Genomic DNA, 16176 nt, shown 5'->3' with positions numbered 1-16176 from the left:
CGTTACGAGCCTTGTTCTCCTTCGTTGATAGCCTCCTCACTTCGTTTTTTCTTGCTATCTCCGCATGCAAAAAAAAGGTGTCCTATTATTAGCCAATAGCGCCGCCGCTACTGGCATGGCACAGGAACGGCCAGTATGATGTGGCAGCTCAGACTTTCAAGTAGCGTCGAATTTGGCGGAACCGGTACCGAAGAGGAGTGCTATGGCGAGGGCTGCACTTCGCGTTTCTTCTCCGCACCGACTGAGGCCCAAGCCAGCTTGCGCAAGCATTTCTCTTCCTCCTGTGTGGCTGCAACTACTCTCCATCGACCTGCTCTTTCTTCTTTTGTTTGACATTCACTTAAAAACCCTTTTTAGTTGCCAATGGGTGGCCCTTGAACTCTACCTGTGGGCGGGCGGCCTTTGGGCATGCCCTTTAGTTGGGTGGCCTTCGCTTACGACTTTGGGCGTCTGCTTGTTGCCTTGGGCGGCCGACCATAGGCAAGCTCCGGAAGCCATTGCTTAGGCGGCTATCGGCGACATAATTGTGGCCCTTGGCCATTATTTAATGGCTTGGCACCACACTTGGCATACATATCTTTTAAAGCATTGCAAGAGCCGACATTCTTGAATAATGCCAAAATAACCCAACTCAGCATTGCCGACAACTGACACCGGACTCTGCCTGCCAAGCCGTAGACTTCTCAAACTGCATAAAATGCATACTAACCCTGATGAGGAGGCCAAAATAATCAGTTTTGGCATCATTGAGGTATCTATTGGCATACATTAATCATTAAACGTGGCCTGTTAACAAGCCTTGATCATTGACCATTAAATGTGTAGGCTTCAAGAAGCTTAGCTTGCATTTCTCTGCTCTCTTTCTCTACATGGTAGCGGAGCTGCACGACAGCATGTGTATGTACGTATGTGCATGTGGGTGGATGTTGTATATATATGTAAACTTCAAGCATAATCAGGTTTTGGCATCATTGAGGTATCTATTGGCATACATTAATCATTAAACGTGGCCTGTTAACAAGCCTTGATCATTGACCATTAAATGTGTAGGCTTCAAAGAAGCTTAGCTTGCATTTCTCTGCTCTCTTTCTCTACATGGTAGCGGAGCTGCACGACAGCATGTGTATGTACGTATGTGCATGTGGGTGGATGTGTATATATATGTATATATATATATGTATGTTTGTATATGGGTGCGCATGCGTAAGTGCGTGTGTGTGTATTTATATGTGTGCGCAAGCGTGCGATGGGAACGGGGGCTTATATATATTACATATATGTTTTTATATATTTTTTTTCTTTGTGTTGGCGGCCATCCGGCAACTACGTGAAGATGGGGGTGGGGGAGTGGTGTGTGTGTGTGTGTGTGTGTGTGTGTGTGTGTGTGTGTGTGTATTGAGAGAGAGAGAGAAGAGCTGTGCGCTGCACCTTCTACAGGCCGAGAGGGAGACAGAGAGGGATTGCAGGCAGGGTGGAGCCGAACAGAGCGCGAGAGAGGGAGAGGGGATTGGGGTGGTGAGTGAGGGAGAGGATGAGGGTGTGAGAGGGTGAGGGTGAGTGAGTGTGTGGTGTGGAGGGAGAGTGGGCTCCATGGTGGGGGCTACGCCTTTGGGCTAAGAAGAACGAGAGAGAGAGAGAAGGGGATGAGGTGGCGTGGATAGGAGAGAGAGGGGGGGCTCTATGGCGGGTGCCCACCATGGGGGGGAAGAGAGTGTGTGAGGGGGGGGGGGGGGGGGGGGGGGGTGGGGTTGTCCTATTCTCTTGTCTTGCATGGTGTCTCAAGGATGACAGGAGGGGAAGAAGTCAATGGTGTGGGGGGCAAAAAGAGGGTGGGGATAGCGGGCCAAGGGGGGGGTAATGAGGCGGAGGGGAGGGTGAGGCGAGCAGGTGGGGGGAAGAGAGGGGGGAGGAGAATATAAGCGGGCCAAGGGAGGGGGAATGAGAGGGGGGGGGGGGGGGGGGGGGGGGGGGGGTGGTTAAGAATATGGGAGAGCGAGAGTTCACATGCGGCACATAGGGAGCGCAAGAGGGAAGCGGAGAAAGAGAGAGGAGTCGGGGTGAGTGCTCGAGGCTTGCGCCTGGCCGAGGGTGGCCAGTAAGGGGGGGAAATGAAGGGTGAGGATGAGAGAGAGGATATTAGAGAGAGGTATGTAGGGAAAATGAGAGAGAGAGAGGGGGGGTGGGGGAGGGGGGAATATTTCATTCAATGCCCGCTGGGGGGAATAACTATGGGGAGAGAGAGAAGGGGTATCTGAAATCGAGGGCGGTCGGCTAGGCTGGGGTATAGACAAGCGGGGGGCATGAGGGTGATAAGGCTGGCCAATCGAAGGAGGGAGGGGGGGGGGGGGGGGGGGGGGGGGGGGGGGGGTGTGTGCCATGCCGTAGAGGTGTCGTGAGGTTTACCAAGCGCTGCTGAGCCTTCCAACACTGTCGCCAAGGCTCCAACAGAGGAAAAATAAGTTTTTTTTCCTTTGATTTTCAAAAATCGGCCATCATTATCCCTCTCCCTTTGGCTAGAGGCATTTATGCTTCTAGCCCTTCCTCTGCTTCTTCAACTGTGGAGTTAGAGGGTTCTCCCTCTTCTGGAATGTGTAGCATGAGTTCTGGATCAAACCTAAGAAAAAACCTTTTCAGTCTCCATCCATTGACCCTAGTCTTGTGAATTCTCCCATCTGCTTCCATCAGCTTATAGCTGCCGTTGTCATAGGGTTTCTTGATGATGAATGGCCCTTCCCATCTGGGTTGAAATTTCTTGTCCTTCCTGGTGTCAAATCTGTTGTCGTATCTCAGCACTAACATACCTTTTTCTAGTCCCTTATCTTTAAGCCCTTGATTGAAAGTGAGCTGGCGTCGTTCTGCCTGCACTGCATAGTGATTGATTGCTTCTTCCCTATCTAGCTGGAGTCTCTCGAGATCCAAGATGTGGTATCGGAGGTTTACAATTGGACGATGTATCTGGCTAGCCAAAACTCATAAGCTGGCTATCTGTACCTCAATGGATAGAATTGCCTCCTTCCCATAAACTAGATGGAAAGGGGTGAAACCTAGTGATGTTCGGAACGTTGTTCTGTAGGCCCAAAGAGCTTCCATGAGATGTTTATCCGAGTCCCCTGTGTGATTATTCACCTGCTTTGTGATGATTTTTCAAATCATTCTATTTACCTTCTCTACCAGACCATTGCATTGTGGATAGTATGGTGTGGAATGTCGGCTTGTGATGCCTAAATTCTTCATTAGTTCTCCCACCAAATCACCTCTGAACACTGGTCCTCTATCTAATATTATCTCAAGAGGAGTGCCAAAACGACCACAGATACGCTCAAAAATAAACTTTGCTACCTCTTGGGCTGTAATGCGGGTGGTGGCTATTGCTTCTGCCCATCGAGTCATGTAGTCTACACCCACTATGATGTATACTTTACTTGATTGGGCCCTTGGTAAAGGACCGATTGCATCTATTCTCCATTTCTCAAATGGACCATATGAGATAATAGGAGTTTGTGGCTCGTAGGTTAAGGTTCGATCACTAGCCACTTGACAGGCCTTACATGTTTTACACCAATGGTGTACATCCTTGTTCAAACTAGGCCAAGAGTATCCCGCTTGTAGAATCTTCGTGATGTCTAGAGCAAAATGACTGCCGTAGACGCCATCATGGCAGCTTGAAATTACCTCTGTGATCTCACTGGAGGTTGGCACCCACCTGAGAATTTGATCTTTGCCCTTACAATACAAGTGGTCGTTTACAAGGTGGTACCTAGGAGTCTTCCTTACCAGCCATTGTCTTTGGCCTTTGGTGTATCCTGTTGGACATTCTCCTGTATCTAAAAAACTGACGACATCAAGCATAGCATCACTACCTTGAAAGAGGGGTAGCTTCAGTTTGATTGCTCCTACGGGAACGTCTTGTATTCTCTCTTTGGCTAGAGCATTTGCCTCCTGATTTTCTGCTCTGGGGACATGAAATAGTTTCACTGCTTCAAACTTCTTTAGAAGGTCCTTAACTTGGCGGAGTTGACCAAGTAAAACCTGAATATTCTTACAATCCCAGGTGCCATTTATCTGCCTTATCAAAAGCAAAGCATCACCAAACACATTTAGGCGGTGAATTCCTTGTGAAATACATTGTTCCAACCCAAGAATTAGGGCTGCATATTCTGCTTCATTGTTGGAGTGGGAGTGTAATAACTGCCCAATGGAGAACGTTCTTTCTTGCTGTTCATCGAAAATGACTATGCCTGCTGCAGACTGATCCATTGTTCTCTTGTATGATCCGTCAAAGAGAAGAGAGTGAGCTCTTTCTAGCCTAGGACTCTCTACCATTGGTGTTTCTTCCTTTGCTTCCGTGTTGACCTTCAGCTTCTTCTCATAATGGCGATGAGTGAGAATTCCCACTAAACTGGCCCTGGGGGAGTTTTCTACTGGCATGGTGTAGTCAAACTCTTGTAATCTAATCAACCACTTTGAGATCCTAGATGGGGGTCATGACCTGACTAGAGAAGTAAATAGGGCGCATGAAAGAAGTTTGGGGATCCATTTGCATTAGCACGGCTCCGAGTGTATCACTTCCCACACTAGGGTTTACATAAAATGGCTCGTCCCACTTAGGCGGTGAAATAGTGGGAAGCTTAGCTAGGATTTGCTTTACCTCAGTAAACTGCTGCTCGTTCTCTTCACTCCATGAGAAGACATCCCTCTAGGTGAGTTGTTGTAGGGGAAGGACCACCTGAGATAGCAAGTGAATGAACCTGCTTAAGTATCTTACCTTCTGAAGGAAAGAAACCAGTTGCTTAGCGGTGGTGGGTGATGATAAAGATACCAGGGCTTGAATCTTGCTAGGGTCAGCGTCAATCCCTTTTGCTGAAATTACATGACCAAGGAGAGTGACTTTGCTTTCACCAATGTGACACTTATCCACGTTGAGCTGACCACCCAAGGTTTGCAGCCTGGTTAAGCCATCATAGACTTTGCTTAAATGAAGGGCTCGTGAAGTATAGATGCAAAAATCATCTATGAAAACCCGTATTGATGTTCCAAAGTAGGGTTGGAAAAAAAAAGTCACATAGCACTGAAATGTGGCCGGGGTGTAAGTGAGGCCAAACGACATCACTCTGTAGGCAAAACATCCTCAAGGTGTGATGAAGGTTGTCTTCTTCTGATATTCCTCCGCAATGCTAATCTAGAAGTATCCTGAGTAGGCATCGCACACTGTGTATCGCACGTGACTTGCCACTTCATTGAGTATTTCATCCTCGAATGGGAGGGGAAAGTGATCCCTCTTCATGGCTGCATTGAGAGGTTTATAATCCACATAGACTCTCCACTTACCTTTTTTTTTTTGGTGTGACTACTTCTGGGGAGACCCATTCTGAGTCTTCGACAAGGTAGATGAAACCTGCTTGTAGAAAACTTCTCACTTTAGTGCCTCTTGTTGGATTACTCCAAGTCTTCTGAGCTTTTGTACTATGGGTTTACTGCCTTCCTTGAGCTTTATGTGGTGTTGCACTACTGTAATTCCTGTGATCTTATCATAGCCATGAATGAACAAAGTAGTGAAGTTACCTAGCATGGATACATACTCCTTCCTCTCTTCATTGGTTAACTCATTTGAGAGCATTTTTTGTAACTTACCTGCATCCTCCAAGGACTGCATACCTGATGATTCCTCTTGGTTTCTCGGGGGTGTTTCAGATTGTGTCAATCTGTTTGGGTCTTTAAGAATGACCCCATCACTTCGATGCTACTGTCACTTTCGTCGATGGTGGTCGTCTCTTCTCTTGAGATAGACGAGTAGTCGTTGGTGGACTCATCTTCTGAAGCCTCCAAGATCATGTTGCGCTGCTCTCCAGTCCTCATGTCATAGAATATGGACTTCCCTTTAGCGTCCTTCATCTGAATCATCCCGGTGCTCCAGTCTTGTTTAGCTTCCATAGCCATAAGCCAAGGCCTCCCAAGAATGATGGGGTAGCCCTCCCCTTTGTGTGGCATGACGAAGATGTCTACCTCCACTTCTGTGTTGAATTCTTTTTCTTTGACCGCATTTACAATTCCCAGGCATTTCACTCTTACATTGTTTGCCATCTTGGCTCGGCAGGGTGCCGGCCTACTTACCTCTAGACCTAGATGGTGCATCATCTTTTCACTCAAGACGCATATTTGCATGCCACCATCTATGTATACATTTGAGATTCGGTTCCCCTTGATGTGAGCATCCATGGTTGGTAGGATGTCGTCGAGATCCTTCCAGAGATAGCCCCACCTATCCTGGGCCTTGACTTCCTGGTACTTACTATTTTTGTCCATTGCCTCCTCATTCTAGATGCAAGGTAGAGTAATTGGGGCCAAGTTATCTTCAGGCCCTGCATTAACACATCCTTAACTAAGTCATAGGATTTTGCATACTCACCTAGTGAAGAAAGTCCACGATGTCTATCTTCCACCGCGGTTTAGCTGCTTGCTTGCTAGACTCGGCCTTCCCTTTCATCTTCTCTTCTCTTCTCTTTGAGATGCTTCCTCGTGGCTGGTACGCTTCACTCCCATAGCATCCACTTCTTCTACCTTCTCTTTTCCTTTGTGCTTCTCTTGAACTGATTCTTCTACCTTTGCCTTCCCTATAGCCTCCAAGCTAATAACACTCACCGCTTGGTTCACAGCAGGTGGTGAGGGTAGTGGCGGAATGAGAAGTTGGCGTGGTGGTTGCTGTTGTACAGGTGGTCGAAGGATTTGGACCGGTGGGATTGGTCTTGGTTGCCTAGGTGGTGGTGGTCTTGCTCTTGGCCGAGAGATCTGATTTTGTCTCCCCCCTCTATTGAAATTCTGCCTCCTTGGGTGAGGGCAGTAGTGCATTCCATGGCCATCTTCCCCGCAGTTGTAACAGCGGTACTCTTGGTTCTTCCTTCGTTGTCCTCTTTCTTGTTCTGGATTCCTCCTAGGTGCATGCCCTTGCTGCACCAGATGCACATATAAACTCTCTAGCTGGGTGGTGATGCGACTCAGCAGGTCTTGCTACTCCTCTGATGCCTCTTGCGGTTGGACTCTATGGTTGGTTGTTGCAGTCACTCGGGTTGTTCGGGCTGAGTCTATTTCCTATGACTCGTTTACTCTTGCTTGCATGCGCAGCTTCTTGTCTTTAGGGGTGGTGATGCGGACCTCAGCAGGTCTTGCTACTCCTCTGATGCCTCTTGCGGTTGGACTCTATGGTTGGTTGTTGCAGTCACTCGGGTTGTTCGGGCTGAGTCTATTTCCTATGACTCGTTTACTCTTGCTTGCATGCGCAGCTTCTTGTCTTTAAGGCAGGCTACTTCGACTGCCAACTCATATGTTGTAGGAAACCTTCCCTTCACCTTCTCTCTAAGCGGCGACCATAGACCAGCAATGAAACGATCCTTCTTTAGGAAATTAGGCGCTCCTTTGCCTTCCTCCAATGAGGCAACCCATCTCTCCCATAAGTCCACAAATTTGGACTCGTAGGTGGCATACTCCAGCAGACCTCCCTTCTAATTCTGTTAGTAGTAGCTGCCATAGCTTCTCCGAGGTTATGCCTCCACCAAACCTCTTTACAAAAGCAGCCCTTAACACATCCCATGCATTCTTGGTAGCCTGAGGCAATGCATTATACCAGGACTTGTCCTCTACTTTCATCAGTAGAGGAAAAATTCTAAGTCGTGAAGCGTTGTCATCTTTGTTGGAGACGACACAAGCAATGTCGAAATCATCCAAAAAGTCGGTGGTGAGATCCTCTCCTTTCTTTCCACTGAACGTGGCGAAAGAAACACTTGCCATGGTAGTGACTCAGGAAATTACAAACCCTTTTTTTTAACATTAACAACAATAGCGGCTCATAGAGGCTTTTTACAGGGGTGGGTGGATAGGTTAAAACAGGATAAAGATAGAAACATTAAAGGAATGATGGAGAATGATAGGGTTCAGGGAATTGAGGATTTCTCCTGGTATCGCCGCACCGAATAGGTATACGATCTTCTATTGGTAGCACACTTTCCTATCTACATAGATATTCACATGCATATGTTGCAAGAATGTGAATGAGAATGTCGTCGGCCCGTTTTCCATCATGCACAAAGGGTGGAATACTTACTTATACTCTTACTGTGCCAGTGTTTATGAGTCGGCACATCCACAAGAGGTCGTCGCCTTTCATGGGCTCTACCTTTCCTTCGTTGCTCAGCACATATGGGGTGATGGCGACGCGTCTAACCACTCCCAGACTCTTGGCTAGTAGCAATTGCAGGTAATTTCCGTAGTCGGCGTGTTGCATGAATTCTAATCCATTCAGTTGCAACTCGTCCCTAGCCCACTGGGTTTCACCCGTGGTGGAAAGCTTCTTCAGGATAAGTTGTACAGGGAGAGGAAGAAGATCCTCCACTCGCTTCCCAAAACAGCGAGGGCAGTAGCCGAACCACTCTTCCCTAGGACATGGGAATCTTCTTACCACTTCCTCTTCCGGATTGTCGAAGTGGATTGGTAGCACTCGCATGCGTCGTGAAAATCGGTAGGCGACCTTCCGCCGCTTAGCTTCGGATGACTTCCACTTTGGCAAGCAGGGCACAACCCGGCGTTCTTTGCTTGAAGCACTTGCTTGGCCAGATGCTTCTCCCTTTGGGGTCATGTGTTTCCAGACTAGCTTAACTTCTCCTTACCTTTGGCTCGAGCAGCCCCTTTAGGCCACTTTGGAGTTATAACTTTGACTGTAGTTTCTTTAGGGAAAAGAGGCCTCACCGTTTTCTTCCCTTCCTTGATGTGAATGATTTCTTCGCGATGAATGTCGATGTAGACGATTTCAGCCCTTTCGCTGCCTTCGTTGTTGGCACTCATTGACAGTGTGTCTTGGTTGACAATAGTGATGGCACTTCACCGACCTCCCACCTGATGCTCTCGAGTCTCAATTTATGGTTAGAACGAGCAACACGAGATGGAGAATTTACCTCTTGAATAATGACGACACTGTAGCCTGGCAGTAGCACTTCAATGAAGGCGGCTAGTGCCTCCTTCGTCTCCTCTTCTTCCTTCCTCTAGTTAGAAACTTCCTTCAGCCATTCATCCATGATTGATAGTGGGCGTCACTTTCAGAATTGTAAACTGAAAGGTCTTAGAAATCCCTCCTCTGTGGGGGCACCAAATGACGAGAGCAAATTGAACCCCGAACCCCAACAACCTCTAAAACGCCGAGGGCCGAATGGCGCGCCTCGAGTCTATCTCACAGTAAAGCGAACAGGGGGCACCACCTAACTTTGAGCGGCTAGGACGCAAACCATGATGATATGAACACCGCAAAATTACACACAGAGGGGGAGAGAGAGAGAGAGAGAGAGAGAGAGAGAGAGAGAGAGAGAGAGAGAGAGAGAGAGAGAGAGAGAGAGAGAGAGAGAGAGAGAGAGAGAGATGTTTGCGAATGATGAAAACCCTCGGGGGTGTGAGGGAGAATTATTTTTGCAGTATTTACAAATGGCACGCCGTGGTGATAGAGAGGTAGGGAGAAAAGATGGTGCAAACTACTTGGTGCGCTCTCTAAGACGATTCAATGGTTGTGAAACTTTCTACCAAGAGCGTGTATACGTGTGTGCACCGACCATTGGAGTCGAGAGATGGACGTGGCTCCCTTCGCATGGTGAAATTCCCAAGGCAAACCCAACACACAAGCCCCCTTCCCGTGATGGTGATAGTGTCAACTCTTCCCACTACACTCTACTAAGTACTGACTTCTCATGGATTGCCCCCCCCCCCCCCCCCCCCCCGATAGTGACCTCTTAGTGCCAATTTATAGGTGCTGGCTGCTTGGATTATGGTAATCCAAGTGTGATTAGGGTAAGCTTAATCAAGGAGACAAAGCAAGTGGTGGGCCCCGTCTGGTTGACCCTTGCTTTGTTTTGGGAGGTTATTAAAAGATGAGAATCTCTAGGTGGGCCTTTGTGACCATCACCTAGAGAGAGGAAATTACAAAAATGGGAATTTTACATTGGCTCGGGTGAAAACTGAAGAAATGATGAAAATACCCTATAAATTACTGGAAACGGCATTGTGGTTGGGTGTTGCCGGCAAATGGTGTGTTTCCGGTGCGTCGGTGTAGAGCGTACTTCTTTTCGAGGTCGGTCGGGGCATGCCTTTGGCGCATTTCCTCTTTTTATTGTTGGCGGCACGTGCTTTGGGTCCTCCTTCTTTTTTGTTGTCGTCGTAGTCATGGAATCCTTTGTTTTCCTTGTATTTATGTGCGTATATGCGTGTGTGTGTGTGTGTGTGTGTGTATGTATGTGCATGTGGGTGGATGTGTATATATATATGTATATGGGTGCGCATGCGTGAGTGCGTGTGTGTGTATTTATATGTGTGCACAAGCATGCGGTGGGAACGGGGGCTTATATATATTATATATATGTTTTTATTTTATTGTTTTGTCTCTGTGTTGGCGGCCAGCGGCAGCTACGCGAAGATGGGGGTGGGGGGGGTGGTGTGTGTGTGTGTGTGTGTGTGTGTATAGAGAGAGAGAGAGAGAGAGAGAGAGAGAGAGAGAGAGAGAGAGAGAGAGAGAGAGAGAGAGAGAGAGAGAGAGAGAGGAGAGAGAGAAGAGAGAGAGAGAGAGAGAAGAGCTGTGCGCTGCACCTTCTACAGGCCGAGAGGGAGAGAGAGGGATTGCGGGCAGGGTGGAGTCGAACAAAGCGTGAGAGAGGGAGAGGGGATTGGGGTGGTGAGTGAGGGAGAGTATGAGGGTGTGAGAGGGTGAGGGTGAGGGTGAGTGAGTGTGTGGTGTGGAGGGAGAGTGGGCTCCATGGCGGGGTGCTGCGCCTTTGGGCTGAGAAGAACGAGAGAGAGAGAGAGAAGGGGATGAGGTGGTGTGGATAGGAGAGAGAGGGGGCTCTATGGCGGGTGCCCACCATGGGGGGGAGAGAGGGTGTGAGGGGGGGGGGGGGGGGGGGGGGGGGGGGGGGGGGGTGTCCTATTCTCTGTCTTGCATGGTGTCTCAAGGATGAGAGGAGGGGAAGAAGTCAATGGTGTGGGGGGAGAAAGAGGGTGGGTTAGTGGGCCAAGGGGTGGGAGGGTAATGAGGTGGAGGGGAGGGTGAGGCGAGCGGGTGGGGAAGAGAGGGGGGGGGGGGGGGGGGGGGGAGAATATAAGTGGGCCAAGGGAGGGGGAATGAGAGGGTGGCGGGGGTGTGGTTAAGAATACGGGAGAGCGGGAGTTCACATGCGGCTCCACACAAAGGGAGCGAGAGAGGGATCGGGGTGAGTGCTCGAGGCTTGCGTCTGGCCGAGGGTGGCCAGTAAGGGGGGGAAATGGAGGGTGAGGATGAGAGAGAGGATATTAGAGAGAGGAATGTAGGAAAAATGAGAGAGAGAGGCGGGGTGGGGGGGTATTTCATTCAATGCCCACCAGGGGAATAAACTACGGGGAGAGAGAGAAGGGGTATCTGAAGAGGGCAGTCGGCTAGGCTAGGGTATAGACAAGCGGGGGCCTGAGGGTGATAAGGCCGGCCAATCGAAGGGGGGGGGGGGGGGGGGGTGCGCCATGCCTGTAGAGGTGTCGTGAGGTTTACCAGGCATTGTCGAGCCTTCCAACAGTGTCGCCAAGGCTCCAGCAGAGGAAAAATAAGTGTTTTTTCTTTTTTTCTTTGATTTTTAAAAACCGGCCATCAATAGGTACTAGTTAAGACTATGAAGGGGTCAGAACCAAGCAAAGAGAAGCCCTTGAGGGGTCTGTGGGACTTCTATCGCTTGGTTCTGACTTCATGAGGCCCATGGCTTAAGAATGCTATATGTTAAGCTGGAGATATAGCATTTTCAAGCCATAGATGCATTTGAAACGTCCAAAAACCCTCGGATAGCACTTTAAATGCTGAAATCTGACATCTCTAGCTCAAGATATAGCATTTTAAATACTGGGGCCTCATGAGGTCAGAACCAAGCGAATAGAGGTCCTAGAGACCTTGCAGCTTTCCTAATTCTGAGTTCAAGACGGAGAGAGATTTATACACTACTGCTCATTGTCATAAAAACTGCAAAAATCTTATTGACAATACATGAAAAACTCCCTTCGAAGTCCCAACAGGTGTATCATTTGCAGCAATTGACTATGCTTTGGAAAAAGACTTAGATAAGCCAAGAGGGATATAACCAATGCCGAATGTAGATTAGGCATTAAAGACTATGAAGCAGTATTTAATGTAGACCTAAATCAATTTGATTACTTCTATAAAGAAACAGTTTACAATGGCCTCCAAGACGATTATATCCGAGCTGAACTTCCATCTCCTCTTTATGACTATTATTTTGGCGTAGAAGAAGACACCAGTGGACGTGAAATTGATTCACGGGAATTAATTTCTTTAGAACCAGACAACTCAAAGGTGTATACCTTTGAAGTGCCTTTACATATGGAAAAGGATGAGCCAATGGGAGATGCCTCTACTAGTGTTCCACCCATTCTACCAACTCCCCAATTTGTGCAAGGCATTAGAAAAGTAGGAGATATCACATTCTACAACATTGACAAGTTTGAATAGGTTGGTGGGGTGGGATGACATCATCACTTACTTAAGCAAGAGGAATCTTATTGATGACATAATCACTTATGTTATAATCCACACGGTTGGCCTAGTACTCAGTGTCTAGAAAAAAGCGTGTGCGATAAGATTCTCCACCTCTCTCTACCTTTTGACTTGTCCACTTTGTAAAGCAATAAACCACCTTGGACAACTAGACCCACTGGCATAAAGTGATTCCCACTTATGTGAAGTGACATCCACTACCTTACACACTAAGGCGTTACCTTGAGCCTCAAGCCAAGCCTTTCCTATATAAACAAGACCAGGCCTCATTGTAAATCGATCACGGGTTTTGAGTCTTGGTGTTGATCTCCTTGAGTCCTAGTGAATGTATCTCCTTAGCTTGTAATACCTCTTTGGATTACTCATAGTAAACTTAGCCTTAACCATTGTACAAAGCTTTACTAATATAAGCTTTCCCCTTTTGTATTTCGATCCATTGCACAATTTGTGTATTTATCTTCTGTATATGTTAATAGAACTACACTATTTCCATCTGAAAATTATGTGTGTGTATTTCTTGGTATCAGAGCCCCTCTAAGACCTCTATTTTCTTGGTTTTGACCTCATGAGGTCCCATGCTAAAAAATGCTATACCTTGAGCTAGAGACATCAGATTTCAGTGTTTTAAAGTGCTATTATAAAGCTTTTGGACATTTCGGATGCATTCGTGGTATTCTTTTTGCATTTTGAAAACATCTCTTATGCGTTTTCTCTCATCGCACACATCACACACTCATTAAGATTCACAGACATGGATTTTTGTGTACACTTAAGTTGGGATCTCGAAAAGCATTTCATACGAACATGCATTTAAGTGATTGAGCAAAGTTTTATGTATGTACTATGAGAAATAGAATTTCAAAAAACTACTTTTGTATTTTCTAGAATTACCTCTCTCTATGCTGAGTTGGCGTTTCTTACAGGGCCCAAAATTGAGTCCAAGTTTCTCCTAATGATGTGATTGTCTCTCCAGTGATGCATTAAAAAAAAACACTTTGATAGCACAAAAAGACTAACTAAAACACTTAGCGAGCATAAATTAACTTTCCAAAAGTAGAAGAGGTGAGGGAAAAGAATTCTCAAAGGGTGGAAGGTGTTGGGAATGGGATCGTGTTAGCTATGGTGGATGAAAGAGAAACATAGCATCAATGTGTGAGTGTGTGTGTGTAAGCAAGGTTATCACTCAAGTGAATTAGGTTCCAAGATAGAATTAGCTTGGATACATAAACACAATCTTGAGTATTGACTTGGCTTAGCACAAGCTCACACATTGACGCTATGTTTCTCTTTCATCCACCATAGCTAGCACAATCCCATTTCCAACAATTGGTATCAGATCTTTAGGTTATGCTAGCTAGATTTGTCATTATGCATTAGTGTGTTAATTATTAGCATCTCCATTAGATTGATCGGCATTTCATAATTATTGTTATGGTCCATTGACATTTTCATAACTAGTTGCATCTCTCACTAATTAAGCACTAATCTAGCTATGTGTGGGCATGTCCTTGGCACACCCAAGAGGCCACTACCCTCCATGGCTAGGTAGGCTTGACTAGGGAGAGGATTAGCATCTTTTTGTGTTGCATTTTAGATTTCCCTTTTGTGTCAACTTTTGCACCATTTGCCTCTTCGATTAAATTCATTGAACTCATTTTCTTTTTGCATTGCTCACCTCATCCCAAAGTGCTCACGTCAAGCTTTCCATAGAGCCTTCAAGCTCTGCAATCTGAGCCCAGGAACTCCATTAAACCTATCCTCAATGCTACCTATTATTAGGTGTGTGCGTGTGAGTATGGAGCCTGCTAGCTTGAGTTTAACATTCTACTTTTAGGAGCTCCCTCACAAGCAAAGCTCGTGGGCTTGTTGGTTAGTGTGCTACAAACGGCGCATTGACCCGGTGGGGTCTACGGTTCAAATCAACTTGGCTATTTCGAGCAAGCTGGGCGGACCCGAACTCGCATCAAGTCCGATTTTTTGGAGTAGGTCGATTCCGCTAGGGACTGTTCCTACAACACCTTTTTTGCCCGCATGACCGGTGACCTGCCTGCGCATGCCCGACAAGCTGCCTTGCTGCCCACGCCTGCCCCAATTGACCGGACCTGCCAACCTTGCCCGTTGGAACTAGCACCAGATCACACGGCCCCGAGAACCATAAGGCCTTGCAAAAAGGTCCTCCTTTGGATCCCTTTCCCGTGGCCCCACTACTCTAAAGGCTCGAAGCCATTCCCATAGCTTACACAAAGAGCTCCAAGTGGAAGAGATAAAGCAACCAAAGGCCTTAAGAGTTGAGCATCTCCATCAACTTTGACAAAGGCATCTCCAAGACAAATACGCCAAGGTAAAACAAAACCGTGAAGGGTGATTTCACGCAAGTGAAGAGGTACTTCACATTGAAGGGAAATTCTAAAGTACACATTGATCTTGCAGACAAGCACAACAACTTCTTGCAATGTATGTAGTTATATTCGTCTACATGGATGACATTATAAATGTGCTTTTGTAAGGGGATAGACATTGGCATTGGAGAGTCTCCAAATTGCTAAAACCTCTCCATGTGTGAAGACTTTGTGACAATGTGTATGAGAAACACCGCATGCTTGGGGTCTCGGAGTATGACCAAGATGGAAGAGAAAGAATTAATTTTTTGCATAAACCTTTTCATAAGATATCTTTGCATATTGTTGCATGTCATTATGATGCATAGAATAAAGCCTGATTGCACAACAAAAAGGGGGACAGAAGCACTTGTTCGAGGGGAGGATACAAAGTCAAAGACCATGAAGCACTTGAAAGCAACAACAGAAGCAACAAAGGTAAGAGACCAAACAAAGGATCAGCTCACATGGTAGAAGACGAAGAAGACAAAGGAGAGACCCACCTTCTCTTTTATGAAGACGTACTTTGAAGATGCAGCTTCTCTACTTGTAGGGGAGGAATTTTATTTTCCTGTGTGGATATTATCATCCTATGTGGATTTTGTTAGCCTATGTGGATTTTACCATCATGTGTGGGTACGAGCTTATTATCCTATGTGGATCATGCATTTTCAGTATTTTGTCATAGTCCAAACCTCAAGGGGAGGATTGTAAAGTGTGAGCTTTGTCCTAAAGTGTGAGTCAAGGAGAGAAGAGTGGAATTATCCCACATGCTGTGGAGCAAGGCTGTAGATCTACTTAAAGCTCACTTCATGACTGAATAAATACAACTCTATTTTGCACTACATGCTTGTCTATGGTGAGCTTGTGCTAAGCTAAGTCAATACTCAAGATTGTGTTTATGAGTCCAAGCCAATTCTATCTTGGAACCTAATTCACTTGAGTGATAGCCTTGCTTACACACACACTCACACATTGATGCTATGTTTCTCTTTCATCCACCATAGCTAGCATGATCCCATTCCCAACAGAAGGAAGGAGGAAAAGGGGGTGAAATTTTGCAAAAAGAATTACACCAAACACATTTCACAATTAGTTCTTCATTGGTATAAATCATACAAGAGGTGTAGGAGGGTTTAAATAGGTATCCAACAAAGGGTGGAGGGGTTCCCAAGGTAGTAATTATAGAGTTTAATGAGGAGGAGGCCTCTTCAATAAGGAAGAAGAGGGGGAGGCAAGGAG

This window comes from Adiantum capillus-veneris, chromosome 16, assembly GCF_014529385.1.
Source record: "Adiantum capillus-veneris isolate H3 chromosome 16, ASM1452938v2, whole genome shotgun sequence".
NCBI classification, from domain to species: Eukaryota; Viridiplantae; Streptophyta; class Polypodiopsida; order Polypodiales; family Pteridaceae; genus Adiantum; species Adiantum capillus-veneris.
This window is presented reverse-complemented; position numbering follows the sequence as displayed.